The sequence below is a fragment of the Triticum dicoccoides genome, chromosome 1A (genome assembly GCF_002162155.2).
Source record: "Triticum dicoccoides isolate Atlit2015 ecotype Zavitan chromosome 1A, WEW_v2.0, whole genome shotgun sequence".
Taxonomy (NCBI): domain Eukaryota; kingdom Viridiplantae; phylum Streptophyta; class Magnoliopsida; order Poales; family Poaceae; genus Triticum; species Triticum dicoccoides.
Window position 1 is genome coordinate 364,385,576 of NC_041380.1, and position 23,084 is coordinate 364,408,659.

Consider the following 23,084-nt stretch of genomic DNA (forward strand, 5'->3'; position numbering starts at 1 on the left):
TGCGTATAGGCCAGTGGCCGGACTCAGATCAAATACCAAGATCTCGTTAAGCATGTTAATTGATGTAACCGCGGACGCCGACTAGGGCCAGGCCCACCTCTCACCTAGGTGGTCTCAACCTGCCATGTTGCTCTGCCACAAAGATCCACACGGAGGGCCATCGGGAAAGTATGTCCTTTCAGCCCCCAATCCATGAATCAACTGCGGGTACTCAACAAGCCGACCCGACTTTAGTCACCACATGTATCATATATAATATGTATGTAAGTATATACCCGTGATCACCTCCCGAGTGATCACGACCCGGTAGTATAGCATGGCAGACAGACAAGAATGTAGGGCCACTGATGAAATACTAGCATCCTATACTAAGCATTTAGGATTGCAGGTAAAGGTAACAACAGTAGTAGCAAAGACATGCTATGTATCAGAATAGGATTAACGAAAAGCAGTAACATGCTACACTACTCTAATGCAAGCAGTAGAGAGAAGGAATATGCGATATCGGGTTGATCAAGGGGAGGGCTTGCGTGGTTGCTCTGGCAAGAAGGAGGGGTCGTCGTCAATGTAGTCGATCACGGGGGTATCGATTAGGTCTCGGGGTCTACCGGAAAGAAGTAATGAAGGAGGAACACAATAAATAATAGAGCAATCAAAGCATCACAAAGCATAACGTGGAAATACATGGTGCTAGGGGTCACCTAATGTGGTACTAGGTCATACCGGCAAAGGCGGGAAACATCCGGGAAAGTATTCCCGGTGTTTGGCATTTTCGGGCAGATGAAACAGAGGTGGATTGTTGCATGTTCGCTATGCTAGGGACGTGCAGCGGACGAACGGAATGCGTATTCGGACTCGTCTCATCGTTCCGAGCAACTTTCATGTACAAAGAATTTTCATCTGACTTACAGATTATTTCATATGATTTATCAAAGATTTAAACATTTTCTAAAATTACAGTTTTACTTTAATTTGAAAATCTTTTAATATCTAAATGCCCGGTTCATCCAGAATTTTAAAGACACGTGCAAGCAACCTATGTCAGTTGTGGATTTGGACTCCTATGTCCAAGAAGAGGGCGAGTCAACAACCCATTGGGTGCGCTGGGTCTCATCCATCCTGCACTCATCAGATCGTATCAATGCTGGTTCAGCAGTTCTAATGTTGGAGAAAAACTGCCATTTTATGCCGCTTAAGCAGAAGCTGGGGCGACTCAAACGCCACTGCAATGACATGGGGGAGCTAATGGAGGCTCTGGTCAAGTATGCCAACTCTGACAGTACCAAGGACCTCGAGTCTGATGAGGAAAGGCCGGGTAAGGGAAGGAAGAGTAGCTACACTAAAGGGCAGCAGCATAACCCGACGAATCAGGGGGGCAATAGTAAGCGCGAAGCGGATAGTAGTTTGGATTTTGTGGCTAACACCAATACGCAGAATAATGGTCAGCGTCGGAAGGGAAAGCCACCCCCTCAGTTTGGAGGGCAAATTTTCAATCTTGAGGAGATGATGAATCAGCCCTGCCTAAAGCATGGTACATGGGAAAAGTTGACTGCTCACCTCTGGAAGGATTGTTTCATTATCGGGGACTACAGAAATTCAAATTTTTTCGGAACAATCATGGGCCGGACGGCGGCTCAAGACCCGGCTCTCATGGTCCAGGTTATTGTGGTGGCGGTTTTAGTTCCGGTTTTCAGGGCCAAGGCAATCAGGGTGGTTTTAATCAATAGTCCGGTCAAGGGAATCAGCAACAGTCTGGTTATCAGAGTAATCCAAAGCAGTTGAATAGTGGACAGTATCATGTCTTCACCACGAGTTTGTGTAAGAGAGATCAGAAACTCCATAAGAGGGCAGTAAACGCGGTTGAGCCGGCAATTCCATGTTACTTGTGATGGTCTGAACACCCTATTCTTTGGAGCCGTGAAGATCACCCGCCCCGGGTTGATAACCCGGGTCACTTGGCTTTGGTGGTGGCACCTTAGGTGGGAGGATACAAATTCACTAAGGTGCTCATGGATGGAGGCAGTAGCATCAATATCCTTTATCATGACACTTTCCATCGCATGGTGATGAGGACATCAATACCATTGTTACACCCACAGCCCCTACTATTACATATACTGGACCAATTACTAGAGCTCGCGCACGCTAATTAAATTACCAGGTACTTTCGTTTCTTGGTAATGATTCTAATGTTCATGAGATTATGATGCTGCCTAAATTGGATACATTTGTTTTGCTTACAAATGAAGGGCCTAGCTTGGAGAAGGATGAACATTGGAGCAAGAACATGCATGGAGTTGATGGCATGCGCAAGGGGATCAAGAGCGGAGTTACAAGTGATGATTTCAGGACTTTGAAGCCGCCATAAGGAGTGCATGAAGCCTTGGATGAAATATACAAGATGCCACTTCATAATATTCGTCCATAGGCTATTCTAGGTGCTGCGTCACCTTATTAATGGGCCAGGCCCATGTAATTTCGAAATACTTAAGTATAGGCTATTTTTAGAGTCCGTATGTGTGGGGAAACAAGAGTTAGGGTTGGTTTCGGACCCCACCCTCAAGGGCCACGAAATTTCCCCCTCTTCCTCCATATATACAACCCTTAGGGCGTCGTTTAGACTTTGGGTTTTGTTTAGATTAAAAGTTCGCCATAGCTGCAACTTCGCGTACTTCGTTTGTGTCCAACGACCAGATCAAGACGTCACAGAACCCCACCTTGATCAATAAAGCTTTCATCTTATATTCGCAATATCTCGATTGCAATCTCAGTTTCTTGCTTGTTCTTCGCTTGCTCGCAGGAAACAGACCCTCGTGGTCAGGTTGATCGTGCTCCGGCATGGTCAATAACCCTCGGAAGTTGGTTTAGCGACTGCTAAGGCGCGACGTCTCGCACGTTCGTAGTCGGATCGTCAAGGTCGACTCCCACAGAAAACGATAGCCACCATCTCATCGAAACATCGGGACACCTTAGCCTCTATCAAGTGGTATCAGATTTCCAGGTTGCTCGGTGAGATTTTACAGTTTTTCGTAGATTAGATCGAGTCTGTTCTTCATACCTACAGTCCACGAAAAAGCTAGAAAAAAATATTAGGGTTAGTTCATCATATCCGAACCAATCTGAGCCTTTGCATAATCTTTTTAGGGTTTTTGCCTTGTTGAGTTTGCGGTTGCATCGTCGTGTCAAGTTGCTGGTCTTAGAGTCTAGTCTTTTAGAGTTTCGAGTTCTGGTCATAAGTTGTCACGCCGCCGCCGCACCATCATCATCGCCCATCTACCACTTTTGCTTATCCGCCACCGCTCTGAATCCATATCCATATACCACCACCAATCCGTATCCATATACCACCACCAATCTGTATCCATATACCACCACCGCTACCATATACCACCACCGCTGCCATATAGCACAACCATATATCCACCACCAATCCGAGTTCTTCTCATATTAGGTTTGTTCTTGAGATCAATCTAAATTCGGGTTCGTGTTTCCTTGCCTGTGTAGGTCTCGGAAAAAAAAAGTCTGGAGACCCCCGGGCAGTTTTTAGGCCAAAATTTTCACGGGCAAATTTTTTCCCTATCCTATTTTTAGGCTTTTCTGAGTCTTTTGAGCTACGTGCCATCATAGTGATTTTTTGTCGCACTTTTTCGTCGTCGCTGCTCTGATTTCCGAAAAAAAGTGAAAAAAAAAATTCGTGCCCATCCTATCAGTTTGACGAGGGAAGAGTTTTGAGACACTCGCCATTATAGTGATTTTTCGCAAAAAAAAGAGGAGCGCAAAAAAAAGGAGCGCAAAAAAAAAGAGCGAAAAAAAAGAGTTCCAGAGTGTGCTTTTCCCTTATTTACGTGCAACGCCGTGATTTTGTTAGTGTTCTAGGCTCGCGTCTCTAGCACGGTCTAGCCTAGGACCAGCACAGTACCGTCGTTGAGCGTTTATTCAACTTTGCATCTCTGAATTGATTATTGCTGACCCTTTTTACTACCATACTATAAGCCTTCCCAGCTCCACATACATCTACGTCATGCGTTTGACTCTCCCTGGCAATCGCTCTATCCAAGCTTTTGAGAGTTTTGACTACAACGGTTGCCGATCACCGCCTGTTGCTGGGTAAGAACTGGTAAGAATTTGAGATTTGCTTGACGGATTTGTGACACCCGCCACCACCACCACTTGTTAGTAGTCTGTAGGATCATATTCTTGTGTGTTTCTATTGCTGCTAACCATGCCAGGATCACAAGCCGACGAGACTGACTGGGAGAACTTGACGAACAAGGAGCTTCATGATACGTTTCAGCAAATGATGAGTGGACAGGTGCAAGATGTGATAAACAGATTTGAAGAGGCCATGTAGAAGATAGATGGCATGGAGAAGACGTTTGAAACAAAGCTCGATAACAAGTTTGCTGAATTGCTTTCGCGTTTTCCACCACCACCACTGGCTGCTCCTGCCGCACCTCTGCAACAACAGCAACAACATCGACTACCTCCACGTCGGGAAACAGCCCTCCGCCGAGCGAGCCGTGTCCCTCTTCAGTCAGGCCAAACTGTTGGTGCTGCTGTTGATACTTCTGTGGCTCCTACTGCTGATGTGGAGGAGGATGATTATGTGGGAGATTATGAGGATGAGGTTGATCAAAATCAGAACTACGTGCCACCACCAGCACAACAACCACCAGGTCGTCCACATGCAAATAATGGCAATGGTAGGGCTCACCCTCAGGTACGAGATCATGACCATCTCCCTAAACTAAAATTGAATATTCCACCATTTGAGGGTAGATATGTTCCTGATATATATCTTACTTGGGAGTTAGAAACTGAACAACGATTTACATGTTTACAATATCCCGAGGAGAGACGTGTTCCTGCTGCTGTTTGTGCATTCACTACTTTTGCATGTGTTTGGTGGTCTGAGCATTGTGGATTATATCCTATTCCGGCTACTTGGGCTGCTTTGAAAACTGCTATGCGTACTCGTTGGGTTCCACCATATTATCAACGTGAATTACTTAAAAAATTGCAGCACTTAAGACAGGGAAAAAAATCTGTAGAAGAATATTATCAGGAATTACAAACTGGCATGATTAGATGTGGTATTGTTGAGGAGAATGAATCTATGCTTGCATGTTTTATGGGTGGATTAAATAGAGAGATTCAGATGATTCTAGAGTATAAGGAGTATACTAATATCACTCGTTTATTCCATCTTGCTTGTAAAGCTGAACGTGAAGTGCAGGATCGACATGCATTGGCACGGACTAACTTTTTTGCAGGTCGACCTTCATCATGGACACCACGTGCATCATCTACTTCCACACGTTCTGCTACACCGGCGCCTCCGTCGGCTACCACCTCCAACCATGATACAATAAAGCAGGCACAATCACCACTATCTGCCAAGAGCACACCTTCTGGGCCTGCAAAGAGCTCTTCTTCATCCAGGGCATCAACAGGGCAAACACATGATATTATTTGTCGACGTTGCAAGGGTGGAGGTCATTATGCGAGAGAATGCCCATCTAAGCGTGTGATGATTGTTACTGAGGATGGTGGGTATGAGTCCGCTAGTGACTATGATGAGGAGACTTTGGCTCTTATTACACGTGAAGAACACGGTGGAGACGATTCTGATCATGAGACACAATACATGGCTCCTGAAGATGCTGACAGGTATGAATGTTTAGTTGCTCAACGTGTTTTGAGTGTGCAGGTTACACAAGCTGAGCAAAATCAGAGGCATAATTTGTTCCATACAAAGGGAGTTGTGAAGGAATGTTCTGTTCGCGTGATCATAGATGGAGGGAGCTGTAATAACTTGGCTAGCATGGAGATGGTGGAGAAGCTATCTCTCACCACAAGACCACATCCACATCCTTACTACATCCAATGGTTCAACAACAGCGGCAAGGTTAAGGTAACACGTACTGTTCGTGTGCATTTTAGTATCTCTACATATGCTGATTATGTTGATTGTGATGTGGTACCTATGCAAGCATGTTCCTTATTACTTGGTAGACCATGGCAATTTGATAAAAATTCTGTACACCATGGTAGAAAGAATCAGTATACTCTTGTTCATAACGATAAAAATATTACTTTGCTTCCTATGACTCCTGATTCCATTTTGAAAGACGATATTAATAGAGCTAATAAAGCAAAACAGGAGACAAATAAGAGTGAAATTCAGATTGTGGCAAAAGAATTTGAGCACCAAATGAAGCCTAATAATAAACCATCTACTGTTGTTTCTGAAATTAAATTGAAAAGTGCATGTTTACTTGCCACCAAATCTGATATTGATGAGCTAGATTTTAGCAAATCTGTTTGCTATGCTTTTGTGTGCAAAGAGGCATTATTTTCATTCGAGGACGTGCCTTCCTCTTTGCCCCCTGCTGTCACTAACATTTTGCAGGAGTTCGCTGACGTCTTTCCACAAGACGTGCCACCGGGATTACCACCTATTCGAGGGATTGAGCACCAAATTGACTTAATTCCCGGTGCTTCGCTACCCAACCATGCACCATACCATACCAATCCAGAGGAGACGAAGGAGATTATGCGTCAAGTACAAGAACTGCTCGACAAAGGTTATATACGCGAATCCCTTAGTCCTTGTGCTGTTCCTATCATTTTAGTGCCGAAAAAGGATGGTACGTCGCGTATGTGCGTTGATTGTAGAGGCATTAATAATATTACTATTCGTTATCGTCATCCTATTCCTAGGCTAGATGATATGCTTGATGAATTGAGTGGCTCTACAATATTCTCCAAAGTTGATTTGCGTAGTGGATACCATCAAATTCGTATGAAATTGGGTGATGAATGGAAAACAACATTTAAAACTAAGTTTGGATTATATGAGTGGTTAGTCATGCCTTTTGGGTTAACTAATGCACCTAGTACTTTCATGAGGTTAATGAACGAAGTTTTACGTGCTTTCATTGGATGATTTGTGGTAGTTTACTTTGATGACATATTGATTTATAGCAAATCTTTGGAGGAACATTTGGAACATTTACGTGTTGTTTTTATTGCTCTACGTGATGCACGTTTGTTTGGAAACCTTGGAAAGTGCACCTTTTGCACCGACCGAGTATCTTTTCTTGGCTATGTTGTTACTCCACAGGGAATTGAAGTTGATAAAGCCAAGATTGAAGCTATTGAGAGTTGGCCGCAGCCCAAAACGGTCACACAAGTGAGGAGTTTCCTTGGCCTCACTGGTTTCTATAGGCATTTTGTGAGAGATTTCAGCACCATTGCTGCACCTCTCAACGAGCTTACAAAGAAGGATGTGCCTTTTATTTGGGGTACCGCACAGGAAGAAGCCTTCACGGTATTGAAAGATAAGTTGACACATGCTCCTTTACTCCAACTTCCTAATTTCAATAAGACTTTTGAGCTTGAATGTGATGCTAGTGGAATTGGATTAGGAGGTGTGTTATTACAAGATGGAAAACCTGTTGCATACTTTTCTGAAAAATTGGGTGGGCCTAGTCTGAACTATTCTACTTATGATAAAGAATTATATGCTCTTGTTCGGACCTTAGAAACATGGCAACATTATTTATGGCCCAAGGAATTTGTTATACATTCTGATCATGAATCTTTGAAACACATTAAAAGTCAAGCAAAACTGAACCGTAGACATGCTAAATGGGTTGAATTCATTGAGACTTTCCCTTATGTCATTAAACACAAGAAGGGTAAAGAAAATGTTATTGCTGATGCCTTGTCTCGTCCTTATACTATGCTTTCACAACTTGACTTTAAAATATTTGGTTTGGAGACCATCAAAGATCAATATGTTCATGATGAATTTAAAGATATATTGCAGAATTGTAAGGAAGGGAGAACTTGGAACAAGTTCGTTCTTAACGATGGATTTGTGTTTCGTGCTAACAAGCTATGCATTCCAGCTAGCTCCATTCGTCTTTTGTTGTTGCAGGAGGCGCATGGAGGAGGATTAATGGGACACTTTGGCATCAAGAAGACAGAGGATATACTTGCTACACATTTCTTTTGGCCAAAGATGAGACGGGATGTTGAGCGTTTTGTTGCTCGCTGCACTACATGTCAAAGAGCTAAGTCACGACTCAATCCTCATGGTTTATATATGCCTTTGCCTGTACCTAGTGTTCCTTGGGAGGATATATCTATGGACTTTGTTTTAGGTTTACCTCGAACAAAGAAGGGGAGGGATAGCATATTTGTTGTCGTGGATAGGTTCTCGAAAATGGCACACTTTATACCATGTCATAAAAGCGATGATGCTATTAATGTTGCTGATTTGTTCTTTCGTGAAATTATTCGCTTACATGGTGTGCCAAATACTATTGTTTCAGATCATGATACTAAATTTCTTAGCCACTTTTGGAGATGTTTATGGGCTAAGTTGGGGACTAAGCTGCTTTTTAGTACTACTTGTCACCCCCAAACTGATGGACAAACTGAAGTAGTCAATAGAACATTGTCTACTATGCTTAGGGCTGTTTTGAAGAATAACAAGAAAATGTGGGAAGAATGCTTGCCTCATATTGAATTTGCTTATAATCGTTCATTGCATTCTACTACTAAGATGTGCCCTTTTGAAATTGTGTATGGTTTCCTACCTCGTGCACCTATTGATTTGTTGCCTCTTCCATCTTCAGAGAAGGTTAATTTTGATGCTAAAGAATGTTATGAATTGATTTTAAAAATGCACGAGTTAACTAAGGAAAACATTGAGCGTATGAATGCTAAATATAAACTTGCTGGAGATAAGGGTAGAAAACATGTTGTGTTTGCGCCTGGAGATCTTGTTTGGTTACATTTGCGTAAAGATAGATTTCCTAATCTGCGCAAATCAAAGCTAATGCCACGTGCTGATGGTCCTTTTAAGGTGTTAGAGAAAATAAATGATAATGCATATAAACTTGAGCTACCTGTAGATTTTGGGGTTAGTCCCACTTTTAACATTGCAGATTTGAAGCCTTATTTGGGTGAGGAAGATGCGCTTCCGTCGAGGACGACTTCATTTCAAGAAGGGGAGGATGATGAGGACATCAATACCATTGTTACACCCACAGCCCCTACTGTTACATATACTGGACCAATTACTAGAGCTCGCGCACGCCAATTAAATTACCAGGTACTTACGTTTCTTGGTAATGATTCTAATGTTCATGAGATTATGATGCTGCCTAAATTGGATACATTTGTTTTGCTTACAAATGAAGGGCCTAGCTTGGAGAAGGATGAACATTGGAGCAAGAACACACATGGAGTTGATGGCATGCGCAAGGGGATCAAGAACGGAGTTACAAGTGATGATTTCAGGACTTTGAAGCCGCCATAAGGAGTGCATGAAGCCTTGGACGAAATATACAAGATGCCACTTCATAATATTCGTCCATAGGCTATTCTAGGTGCTGCGTCACCTTATTAATGGGCCAGGCCCATGTAATTTCGAAATACTTAAGTATAGGCTATTTTTAGAGTCCGTATGTGTGGGGAAACAAGAGTTAGGGTTGGTTTCAGACCCCACCCTCAAGGGCCACGAAATTCCCCCTCTTCCTCCATATATATAGCCCTTAGGGCGTCGTTTAGACTTTGGGTTTTGTTTAGATTAAAAGTTCGCCATAGCTGCAACTTTGCGTACTTCGTTTGTGTCCAACGACCAGATCAAAACGTCACAGAACCCCACCTTGATCAATAAAGCTTTCATCTTATATTCGCAATATCCCGATTGCAATCTCAGTTTCTTGCTTGTTCTTCGTTTGCTCGCAGGAAACAGACCCTCGTGGTCAGGTAGATCGTGCTCCAGTGTGGTCAATAACCCTCGGAAGTTGGTTTAGCGATTGCTAAGGCGCGACGTCTCGCACGTTCGTAGTCGGATCGTCAAGGTCGACTCCCACAGAAAACGATAGCCACCATCTCATCGAAACATCGGGACACCTTAGCCTCTATCACATGGGATTAACTGATAAAAAATCTTAAGCCGTCGAACATTGTTTTTCACGGTGTGGTTCCTAGTAAGTCAGCATATCCAGTGGGCAAAATATCTTTGGATGTTGCTTTTGGAGATGAGTATGATTCCAGATCTGAGACGTTGACCTTCGAAGTGGTTAAAATCAAGAGCCCTTATCATGCTCTGTTTGGGCTGCCGGCTTACGCTAAATTCATGGCAAGGCCTTGTTATGTTTACTTATAGCTTAAGATGCCGGGTCGCAAGGGCACCATCATAGTGCATGGAAGTCGTAAGGTAGCCTTGGAGTGTGAAGAAGGCGATGCTGCGTACGCTGAGTCTGTTTGTGCAACAGAGGAATTGAAATTTTACAAGGATAATGTTGACCCGGCGGATATGACATCTTTGAAGAAGCCAACCACAGAGCACGACCCCTTGTTGAAGTTTAAGTTGGCAGATGACACCAAGCTAGTTGACTTCATTCCTGGCAATTCATCCAAGCAATTCAGCATCAGTGCTAATCTGTATCCGAAATAGGAAAGCGCGCTCATCGGGTTCATCCGTGAGAACCGGGACATCTTTGCATGGAAGCCTTCACACATGCCAGGTGTACTGAGGGAACTCGCTGAGCACACTCTCAATATTGATCCAAAGTCTAAACTGGTCAAGCAATTCCTTCACCATTTCAATGAAGAGAGGCGCAAGGCTATTGGTGAAGAAGTGGCCCGGCTCTTGGCGGCTGGGTTTATCGTTGAAGTTTTTCATCCTGAGTGGTTGGCTAACCCGGTGCTGGTACTTAAGAAAAACGGCACCTGACGCATGTGTGTGGATTATACGGACTTAAACAAGGCTTGTCCGGCTGATCCCTTTGCTCTCCCCCATATTGACCAGATTATTGATGCTACGGCGGGTTGTGAGCGTTTGAGCTTTTTGGATGCTTATTCTGGTTACCATCAGATCAAGATGACAGTTAAGGACCAGGAGAATACAACCTTTATTACTCCCTTTGGAGCCTTTTGTTATGTGTCTATGCCTTTTGGGCTTAAGAGTGCCCAGACGACTTACTAGCGGTGTGTGCAAAATTGCCTTCATGATCAAATTGGGTGCAATTTTCATGCTTATGTGGATGATATTGTGGTGAAGTCCAGGAAGAAGGTGTAACACCCACAATGCGGCTACATCTCCCATGTGTCAGGGCATGACTTAGAGGCATAGCCGCATGGTAGGCATGTCACAAGAGGGGTAATCTTTACACATCCCATGTACTGAATAAGAAAGGGATAAAGAGTCAGCTTACAATTGCCACTTCACACAATACATAAATAGTCTTACATCATCTAGAAAACAATCAAGGATCCGACTACGGAACCAAAATAAAGAAAGACAACCCCAAATGCCAGATCCCTGATTGTCCCAACTGGGCTCCAAGATCTTCATTGAGCTCCCACTTGAGCTGGGCTGCGTCACCTGCACTGGTAGCATCGGCACCTGCAACTGTTTGGAAGTATCTGTGAGTCACGAGGACTCAGCAATCTCACACCCGCGAGACCAAGACTATTTAAGCTTATGGGTAAAAAAGGGTAGTGAGGTGGAGCTGCAGCAAGCACTAGCATATATGGTGTTTAACATACGCAAATAAGAGCGAGAAGAGAAGCAACGCACGATCGAGAAACAACAAGTGATCAAGAAGTGATCCTGAAACTACTTACGTTCAAGCATAACACAAGAACCGTGTTCACGTCCCGAACTCCGCCGAGAAGAGACCATCACGGCTACACACACGGTTGATTCATTTTAATTAAGTTAAGTGTCAAGTTCTCTACAACCGGACATTAACAAATTACCATCTTCCCATAACCACGGGCATGGCTTTCGAAAGTTCAAACCTTGCAGGGGTGTCCCAACTTAGCCCATCACAAGCTCTCACGGTCAATGAAGGATATTCCTTCTCCCAGGAAGACCCGGTCAGACTCGGAATCCCGGTTACAAGACATTTCAACAAAGGTAAAACAAGACCAGCAAAGCCACCCGATGTGCCGACATCCTGATAGGAGCTGCACATATCTCGTTCTCAGGGCAACACCGGATTCTCCAAACTTCCGGTAGGCCAGCCCAGAGTTGCCCCTGGTGGCCACGGGCAGTTGACAGGTTCGGAGCAACACTTAGACAAGCACTAGCCCCGGGGGGGGGGGAGGGTTAAAATAAAGATGACCCTTGAGTCTGAAGAACCCAAGGGAAGGTGATAGGTTGTTAGGAAAATGTAAAACCAAGGCTGGGCCTTGCTGGAGGAGTTTTATTCAAAGCAAACTATGAAGGGGTTCCCATAACACCCAACCGCGTAAGGGGCGCAAAATCAAGGAACATAACACCGGTATGATGGAAAATAGGGCGGCAAGAGTGGAACAAAACACCAGGCATAAGGCCGAGCCTTCCACCCTTTACCAAGTATATAGATGCACTAAAATAAATATGATATAATAATGTTATCCCAACAATATCCATGTTCCAACATGGAACAAACTCCATCTTCACCTACAACTAGCAACGCTATAAGAGGGGCTGAGCAAAAGCGGTAACATAGCCAAACAACGGTTTGCTAGGAAAGGTGGGTTAAAGGCTTGACATGGCAATATGGGAGGCATGATAAATCAAGTGGTAGGTATCGCGACATAGCAATAGAGCGATCAACTAGCAAGCAAAGATAGAAGTGATTTCGAGGGTATGGTCATCTTGCTTGAGACCCCGCAAGGAAGAAGAACGAGTCCATGAAGAAGACAAACGGACATAGTCGAACGGATCCTCACAACTATGGAACGAAACCGAAGCTAACGAGAGAAGCAACCCGGAAAGAAGCAGGCAACATAGTAAACAACCATCACATAAACATGGCATGATGCACAACCAAGTATGATGCATATCCAGTTTAATGATTCATGGCATGGCAAAGTGCACAAACAATACTACAAGTTAAGTGGAGCTCAATATGCAACGAGTTGCATATTGATGAAACACCACATAAATTATTTAGTTCACTCTCGTTTATGTACCCAACAATATTAAATGTTATTAAGCATGGCAAGAGGTGAGGCATATGAAAACTACCTATCTAAGCAATTTAAATGGGGCCGGAAACATTAACCAACAATTCTGGTAAATCCCCATATGCATTAGCAATTTAATGCAACAATAATTTAAACATATTAAATGTTATTATCATGATGCGGATGACATGTGCATGTTTTATGAAAATGTTAACATGAGCATATTATGAAGCATTTGTCACCATGGCGGAAACGAAAGGGGTGTCACGGCAACGACAACGGAAATGGTGCTACGGTAACATTTCGGTTCCGGTAACTCGATTGAGATGTCGGTGCAAAAGGAAGTGTGTCCGGAGCGTGTCATCCAATATGATGGGGTGATCCCGGTTACCGGGTTCCCACGGGTGGACGACATGGCAACGAGGAGGACCATGCAAGCGACAGTTTCAGACATGGTGCAAACGCGGGGTTCATCTAATTCAACACACATGCATTCGGTCCACGGGCGGTCGTCTCGATGGTATACCTTCGAAGCGAGCGTTTCGAAGCGGATCAAGCTTGTAGAGGGAAGTAGTGGTAGTAGACGTTCTCGCGACGGCAGTGGAAGTAGTGGTACTATCAGTCCTCGACGGTAGTGGTACACGTTTTCCTGTAGATGTTCGGGTCGACGAGGGGGTACTTGGCGTAACATAGGTCTCCGGGATCATCGGGTACACGTTCACAAGGTAGTCGTACATGTCGACGGTAGAGGTACTTGTCAGATTTGCGACAACGGTAGTGGAACTTGACGCTTGAGGTTCGAATACGGAGTCGGACGTGTAGTGGTTCATAGTCAAACTTGGCGCATCCGAGTCGTGTATTTGGCGAGTCCGCACGTAGAGGTACTTGGCGAAAATCCCGGAGACGATGTGTCCGCGTACGGTTCTTGGCGACGTTCTTGCAGGTCCGAAAAGAAGCAAGATAGGAGGCCGGAGGTGCAACAGCGGCGACATCACGGCTTTGACACGGGATGAGGTGCGGGGCAGCGACGGGCGTTGGGGATGGGAGGAGGTGCGCACGGCAACAACCCTCCTTCAGGGTTTGGGCAGGAGAAACCCTCCTGCTCGAGGGGCTTGTCCTCGGGCGCGATGGGGATGCAGGCGGTGGCGAAGCAGGGAGGTAGAGCTCCTGAAAAACGGCGGCGGCGCGGCTGATTTGGACGGCTTGGGTAGGAGCTTCTTAGCACGGGAGGAGGCCGACGGAGAGCACCAAGGTGGAGGTGACCCAATCCGGCGGCGTGGAGCTCCAATGGAGTAGGTAGGACGGCTACGACAGCCATGGGAGCTCCTGCACCTTTTGGTGTCGACGAGGATAGGCGCGGTGCACATGGCAGGGGCAGAGACGTGGCGCTCCGGGTCGCCGGTGCGAGGGGAGAAGGGCGATGGGCGTGCGGCTCCAGGCAGAGCTCGGGCTCCCAGCGAGAAAGACGGACGGGAGGAGGAGATCCGAGCGCGAGTCTAGCGGGGCCGCTCAAGGAGGAGTGGACGAAGGAGACTGCAGTGCCTATCGGGAGGATGAGAGGGAGAAGGATCGAGCGAGGCAGTGCTCTCCTCTCCCTGGTGATGTGAGAGTGTATACGTGAGTTGTAGCGCGAGGGAGGAGAACGAGGGAAGAGAGTGGGGGTTCGGGAGAGGGTTATGGTTAGAATAGGTTGGATGGCGTCCAGGGGATGGTTGGGCCGGCCTGGAGCAAATGGGCCGGCCTCGCTGGCTTCCCAAGGAGCCGACTGGGTTTCCTCCTCTCTCTCCTTTCTGATTTACCTTTTTTTTCTTTTCTATTTATTGCATAAATGGAAATAGAAAGAAAGTACAGAGGGTTTGGAATGGATGTGAGGAGAGAGGGACATATTTATGGAAACCATGAAATATGCCCGATGTAATAAAAGTGGTTTGGGAACTTTTACAGACTATAAATTTAAACATGTTCGAATGTAATTCAAACTTGCATGAATTTATAACCTAACCAAACTGAAGCCAAATGGGCTTAAATTTTATAGGATGACCCTACATAATAAATATGATTTATGGGCAAAAGATGAACATTTATTTGAGCAATTCTATATGCAACTCAAATAAATAGAGAAAAGGGAAAGAAGGAAGTGGCATAGGGATTTGAAACTGGGTGAAACCAAGTTGGAAGTGAGCATGGGGTTGATGGAAGGGTCAAGAGAAGAAAAGAAGTTGCAATGCACATGAGCAACTAAATTAAACAAACACAACAATGGTATGGAGAAGATGCATGATGCAAAATAAAATAAAACAAACATCACAAGCGAGCAAGCACGCATGAACATGATGGATGCGAATGCACATGATGACATGGCAATATGCAACACACAAACAAATGACATGGCAACGACAACGAATAACTGGAACACACCTAGCACATCGGTCTCGGGGCATTACAACACTCCACCACTACGAGAGGATCTCGTCCCGAGATCTAGGATGCCACCGGAGGGAAACGGAAGAGGAAGATAAGAGGTAAAACTAAGTTGCTTCTTTGACAAAAGAGTGAAACCAAAGAACCTTGAGAGGTTAAACAAATTGAAAGAAAGAATACCACAAAGATGAACAAAGTTGAAAACACTCCCTTAGAAAAGAGGAACGAGGAAGGCAAATTCGGACAGCACTCCGGTTGAAAAGAGATGCAAGACTAGATAAGATGAAAAGAACTTAAGTAGAGGACACAACAATTTGGTTAAAACAAGATAGAGTAGGAATAAGAATGATATAATTTGGGCAGCACTCCGATTCTAAATGGAAGGGATTGAACAAGATCTTGACAAAAGAAGATGATGTTTTGAAGAGAGCAACATCACAATGCCTCCGGAACAAAAGTAAGAAAGGAATTAAAAGAACGAAGGAGGAAACAACATCTTCTACCTCAGATGAGCTTGCAAAGGCATCCTTAGGAGAAGGGTCGAACGGAGTTGTTGGAAAACCAACAATGAAAATATAAACTTGACGTGGGCTTACGGAAGACAACTCAAAATTATGAGATGAAATTCTGCCACTAACGAAAAACAATAGATTAGATTGATATCAACAAGGAGACGAGAAACTTATTTCACCGGGAGGATAAATGAAGAACTTGGACCATTTATAAGCACCATAAATAGAAACAATCCTTAAGGAAAGCTTTAGGTGAAATATAACCCAATCCATCTCCAATGAAGAGATTGATGTATTGGGAAGAGCTCATGCTCAAAGAAATTGATGGGTTTAAATATCTCATTCCTGACAACTTATCACCCATGAAACATGAATGAAAACTATCAAGGATGACATAACACCATCTCAACAGATAAGATAGAACGAATTGCATTTCGGAATGCAAGATGAAGAATGCTTAAACTCCTCAAGACAAAACATGTGTTGAGCAACATGTTTATTCTAGAGTATAGCTTGGCGGATCTTTACTCCGAGAAAAATATTGAAGAACAATTAAGAATGAAAGGACACCTTGACGAACCACCATGTTGAGCCTCCATGAAGAACTCCAGTAATAAAAGGATGATGAAAATAAAGAGAAATTGAAAACACAAGGTGAAGCCTTGCGATGATTTAGATGGAGCTTCGCGATGAGATAAAGCGGAAGACCTGGAACTCCGGAAAAGAAAGATGAACAAATTAAATCAAGAATTTGATGAGCCTCCGGAATAAGGAATTGACTTCACTTGATGAAACAAGAATAAGAATTACATTATGTGTATCCTTCACCAATTTAGATTGATGACAAGCAACGGATTTGGCATACTACTTATTCCCATAAAAAGGATTAAGATAGATATCGCGCAATCTTGGAACGGTTTTCAACAAACCACCGGTAGGACTTGAGAAACACAAATGAATTGATGATAACAAGAGGAAAAGAATCTTGAACGAACCACCATAAGAATAGAAAATGAACGAAGAAAAGATAAGGAAACACCGGGGAGAATTTGAGAATGAATGACGATACTTGAGGGAATTTAAACACATGAGAACGAAGAGATCACGATCTGATTAGAGGAAACTTGAATGATGCACCAGTATGATTTTGGAGAACAATAGTTGAAAGCTGAGAATGAATAATTCAGACATGATGGGCTCTGGAGAATCAAACTGAAAAGACTCCTGAAATGCTCCGGATGGGTGAAAAGAATTCTCACAATCAAAAACAATTATGAGAGGATGGCAACAAGCTTTAAGTTCGCATCTTTGGAAGAATGGGTAAGATTTGGAGGAGAAACTCTTCTTCGGTCTTCAAATGCAGAGGATGACGACGAGAAACACAACCATGAATTGTTGATGCACTTTGGAAGAAAAATAGAATATACGGATAATTAGATTTATGCCCCTATTTGTGTCCCACTCGTCTGTTTTACCCCTAATTCCCAAAAGTCACCGGTTCTGTCCAAGTCAATTTGCTCCTCTTATGCTTTTGCCCTTTGACCGTTTGACCGTCAGTTTGAAAACTTCATAACTAATTCATACTGAATCAGAAAAATGCAAATAAGATACCAAAATGTTCAGAAAAACATCACCTATATGTCAGTGTCATTTGCATTCATGAAAAAAGTGTTGGAAAGTGCACATCCAAGTTTTAGCTCTTTTGATAGCATCATGAATAGTGAACTCTAAAAAAATCAAAAAAAAATATGGTGGCGAAGAACAACAAATGTTCTAAGTGCTTGCCAAGTTTCATTAGGGAACGACATTCATGGAAGTCGTGGCAAAAAAATAATCTATTTTGGAGTGCTGATTGTTTTTTGCCGCGGCACCCACGAATGTTATTCCTTGATGAAACTTGGCAGGAACTTAAAATATTTGTCATTCTTTGCCACCAATTTTTTTTGATTTTTTTTGCATTTTTTTAGATTTTACTATTCATGGTGCTAGCATAAGAGCTAAAACTCGGATGGGCACTTTCCAACACTTTTTCATGAATGCAAATGACACTGACATATAGGTGATGTTTTTCTGAACATTTTGGTATCTTATTTGCATTTTTCTAATTTAGTATGAATTAGTTATGAAGTTTTCAAACTGATGGTCAAACGGTCAAAGGGCAAAAGCATAATTGGAGCAAAGTGACTTGGACAGAACCAGTGACTTTTGGGAATTAGGGGTAAAACAGACGAGTGGGACACAACTAGGGGCATAAATCTAATTATCCCTAGAATATAAAGGTTGAATCAACAATGAAAAGAATTTGAAAGATCTTGGAGAAAGACATTTGACTGATGAAAATTCATTCTTATGTCAAACTTTAGAAGATTTGCGAATAGCTCCGAGAAAATAGGAGAGTCAGGTAAGATCCTGGGAAAAGACCTGTGGGTTAGGGCCCACTCAAAAGATACACCGTTGAACGATTACTTGAGAGGGAGATTGCGCCGGTTGAATTAAATGGCTAGAATGAGATAACAACCTCGAGATATCTTGAACGGATTGATAATGGAGACACAAATCTTCTCAGATATCTTCAGCACTCCGGATAAAAAAATAGCAAGAGGTGGATGATTAAGAGGTGCGTCGGCATGAGAAAACATTTGAACCGAGGAAAAGATATGATCAACAAAGCTTGAATTGAATCCACCAGAGAAGAAAAAGAACGAATAATGATGAACTTGAGGCTCCGTTAGTATCTTCCTGAGAATCATCGGATAAGAACAATAACGGAAAAGAATGGAGAGACTTCTCACAAATAAAATGATACATGATTAAGAAATCTGAATCCTTGAAGAAAAGGGTGGGAGGGCGGGAAGACAAAGGCAACTTGGGACGGATGAAACAAATAACATTGAGAAAACTTAGAGTTGATCTTCCGGATGTTGAAAAATGAACGGATCCACTTGAAGAGAAAAACACCGGTTCAGAAGAAATTGAGATGGCAAAATCGATGATCAAGAAGGATTTGTATTCACATAGGAATATGGGAACACTGCTTAGGAAAGGTATGGATTCAGCACTTGACTTCGAAGCAACTCGAATACCACAACTCAAAACAAAACAAAGGATTGGCTTGCAGAATAAGCGAGAAACATACATATGATAGATCCCATATTGTATCATGTGTCTGTTGGAAAGATATTTTAGGAGCTACTTGAAGTCCCACTTGTAAACTCCCGAAACTTTCTGGTTATGCAATCAGGTGTTGGGGATACAGGGGAAGCATAATATCTCACCCAAAACTAGCAAATCCTACATCCAGCTGTATCCATCCTTCAACACTTAACCACGAAACCTTCGGAAATCATTTACCTCAACCTTCGAAAAGCATCCGTTATATGAGTTATGGCAATACTCCCGAAATCCCGCCCCAGTACTGGGTGGCGTCGAGGTTATCTCACCAACAACTGCATAAAAGATATTTTCGATGTCAGCGAACTCAGGTATTCCAGAACTGCAACGATAAAATTGTGACGACAACACCTCGGAGCTCAAGTCCCCGGGACACTGCCACAACCCCTAAATGTCAGGAGGCACCAAGAACAATGTTCTCATCACAAAACCATCGGAACGATTCCAAGATAGACCCTAATTTTTTTTTAGTGAAATTTGAGGAGAGAAGAGTCAAAACTCTACATCAGGAGGCCTCACCAGAGCGACGAAGGGACTGAGGAGTAAAATGAATCCTACTCTCCGATATATATAATCCTAAGACTCAAAACATTTTGTTCTAGATTCAACAACGTCAGCGATTCGATCAAGCAGGGGGCTCCTAAGTCGGGGAAGGCTCTGATTACCAACTTGTAATACCCCACAATGCGGCTATATCTCCCATGTGTCGGGGCACGACTTAGAGGCATAGCCGCATGGTAGGCATGTCGCAAGAGGGGTAATCTTTACACATCCCATGTACTGAATAAGAAAGGGATAAAGAGTCGGCTTACAATCGCCACTTCACACAATACATAAATAGTCTTACATCATCTAGAAAACAATCAAGGGTCCGACTACAGAACCAAAATAAACAAAGACAACCCCAAATGCCAGATCCCCGATCGTCCCAACTAGGCTCCACTACTAATCAAAAGGAAACAAAATAAAACAACAACCAAGATCTTCCTCGAGCTCCCTCTTGAGCTGGGCTACGTCACCTGCACTGGTAGCATCGGCACCTGCAACTGTTTGGAAGTATCTATGAGTCACGAGGACTCAGCAATCTCACACCCACGAGATCAAGACTATTTAAGCTTATGGGTAGGAAAGGGTAGTGAGGTGGAGCTGCAGCAAGCACTAGCATATATGGTGGCTAACATACGCAAATAAGAGCGAGAAGAGAAGCAACGCACGGTCGAGGAACTACAAGTGATCGAGAAGTGATCCTGAAACTACTTACGTTCAAGCATAACACAAGAACCGTGTTCACTTCCCGAACTCCGCCGAGAAGAGACCATCACGGCTACACACGCAGTTGATTCATTTTAATTAAGTTAAGTGTCAAGTTCTCTACAACCGGACATTAACAAATTACCATCTGCCCATAACCACGGGCACAGCTTTCGAAAGTTCAAACCCAGCAGGGGTGTCCCAACTTAGCCCATCACAAGCTCTCACAGCCAACGAAGGATATTCCTTCTCCCAGGAAGACCCGATCAGACTCGGAATCCCGGTTACAAGACATTTCGACAAAGGTAAAACAAGACCAGCAAAGCCACCCGATGTGCCGACATCCTGATAGGAGCTGCACATATCTCGTTCTCAGGGCAACACCGGATTGTCCAAACTTCCGGTAGGCCAGCCCAGAGTTGCCCCTGGTGGCCACCGGCGGCTGACAGGTTCGGACCAACACTTAGGCAAGCACTGGCCCGGGGGGTTAAAATAAAGATGACCCTTGAGTCTGTAGAACCAAGGTAAGGTGATAGGTTGTTAGACAAATGTAAAACCAAGGCCGGGCCTTGCTGGAGGAGTTTTATTCAAAGCGAACTGTCAAGGGGTTCCCATAACATCCAACCGCGTAAGGGACGCAAAATCAAGGAACATAACACCGGTATGACGGAAATTAGGGCGACAAGAGTGGAACAAAACACCAGGCATAAGGCTGAGCCTTCCACCCTTTACCAAGTATATAGATGCATTAAAATAAATACGATATAATAATGATATCCCAACAATATCCATGTTCCAACAAGGAACAAACTCCATCTTCACCTGCAACTAGCAACGCTATAAGAGGTGCTGAGCAAAAGCGGTAACATAGCCAAACAACGGTTTGCTAGGAAAGGTGGGTTAAAGGCTTGACATGGAAATATGGGAGGCATCATAAAGCAAGTGGTAGGTATCGCGCATAGCAATAGAGCGATCAACTAGCAAGCAAAGATAGAAGTGATTTTGAGGGTATGGTCATCTTGACTGAGATCCCGCAAGGAAGAAGAACGAGTCCATGAAGAAGACAAACGAACGTAGTCGAACGGATCCTCACAACTCTGGAACGAAACCGAAGCTCATGAGAGAAGCAACCCGGAAAGAAGCAAAGCAACATAGTAAACAACCATCACATAAACATGGCATGATGCACAACCAAGTATGATGCATGTCTGGTTTAATGATTCATGGCATGGCAAAGTGCACAAACAATACTACAAGTTAAGTGGAGCTCAATATGCAACGAGTTGCATATTGACGGAACACCACATCAATTGTTTAGTTCACTCTCGTTTGTGTACCCAACAATATTAAATGTTATTAAGCATGGCAAGAGGTGAGGCATATGAAAACTACCTATCTAAGCAATTTAAACGGGGCCGGAAACATCAACCAACAATTCCGGTAAATCCCCATATGCATTAGCAATTTAATGCAACAATAATTTAAACATATTAAATGTTACTATCATGATGCGGATGACATGTGCAAGTTTTATGAAAATGTTAACAGGAGCATATTATGAAGCATTTGTCACCATGGCGGAAACGAAAGGGGTGTCACAGCAATGACAACGGAAATGGTGCCACGGCAACATTCTGGTTCCAGTAACTCGATTGAGATGCCGGTGCAAAAGGAAGTGTGTCGGGAGCGTGTCATGCAAGATGATGGGGCGATCCCGGTTACCGGGTTCCCACGGGTGGACGACATGGCAACGAGGAGGACCATGCAAGCGACAGTTTCAGACACGATGCAAACGCGGGGTTCATCTCATTCAACACACATGCATTCGGTCCACGGGCGGTCGTCTCGATGGTATACCTTCAAAGCGTGCGTTTCGAAGCGGATCAAGCTCGTAGAGGGAAGTAGTGGTAGTAGACATTCTCGTGACGACAGTGGAAGTAGTGGTACTATCGGTCCTTGACGGTAGTGGTACACGTTTTCCGGTAGATGTTCGGGTCGATGAGGGGGTACTTGGCGTAACATAGGTCTCCGGGGTCGTCGGGTACATGTTCACAAGGTAGTCGTACACGTCGACGATAGAGGTACTTGTTGCATCGCTGGGCATAGTCGTACACTTGGTCTTGTCAGATTCGCGACAACTGTAGTGGAACTTAACGCTTGAGGTTCGAATACGGGGTCGGACGTGTAGCTGTTCATAGTCAAACTTGGCACATCCGAGTCGTCTACTTGGCGAGTCCGCATGTAGAGGTACTTGGCGAAAATCCTGGAGACGATGCGTCTGCGTATGGTTCTTGGGGACGTTCTTGCTAGTCTAAAAAGAAGCAAGACAGGAGGCCGGAGGTGAAACATCGGTGACAGCACGGCTTTGACGCGGGGTGAGGTGCGGGGCAGTGGCGGGCGTTGGGGACGGGAGGAGGTGCGCACGGCAACAACCCTCCTTGAGGGTTCGGGCAGGAGAAACCCTCCTGCTCGAGGGGCTTGTCCTCGGGCGCGATGGGGATGCAGGCGGTGGCGAAGCAGGGAGGCAGAGCTCCTGCAAAACGGCGGCAGTGCGGCTGATTAGGACGGCTCGGGCAGGAGCTTCTTAGCATGGGAGGAGGCTGAAGGAGAACACCGAGTTGGAGGCGACCCAATCCGGCGGCGGGGAGCTCCGATGGAGTAGGTAGGATGGCTGCGACAGCCATGGGGGCTCCTGCACCTATTGGTGTCAACGAGGATAGGTGCGGTGCACATGGCAGGGGCGGA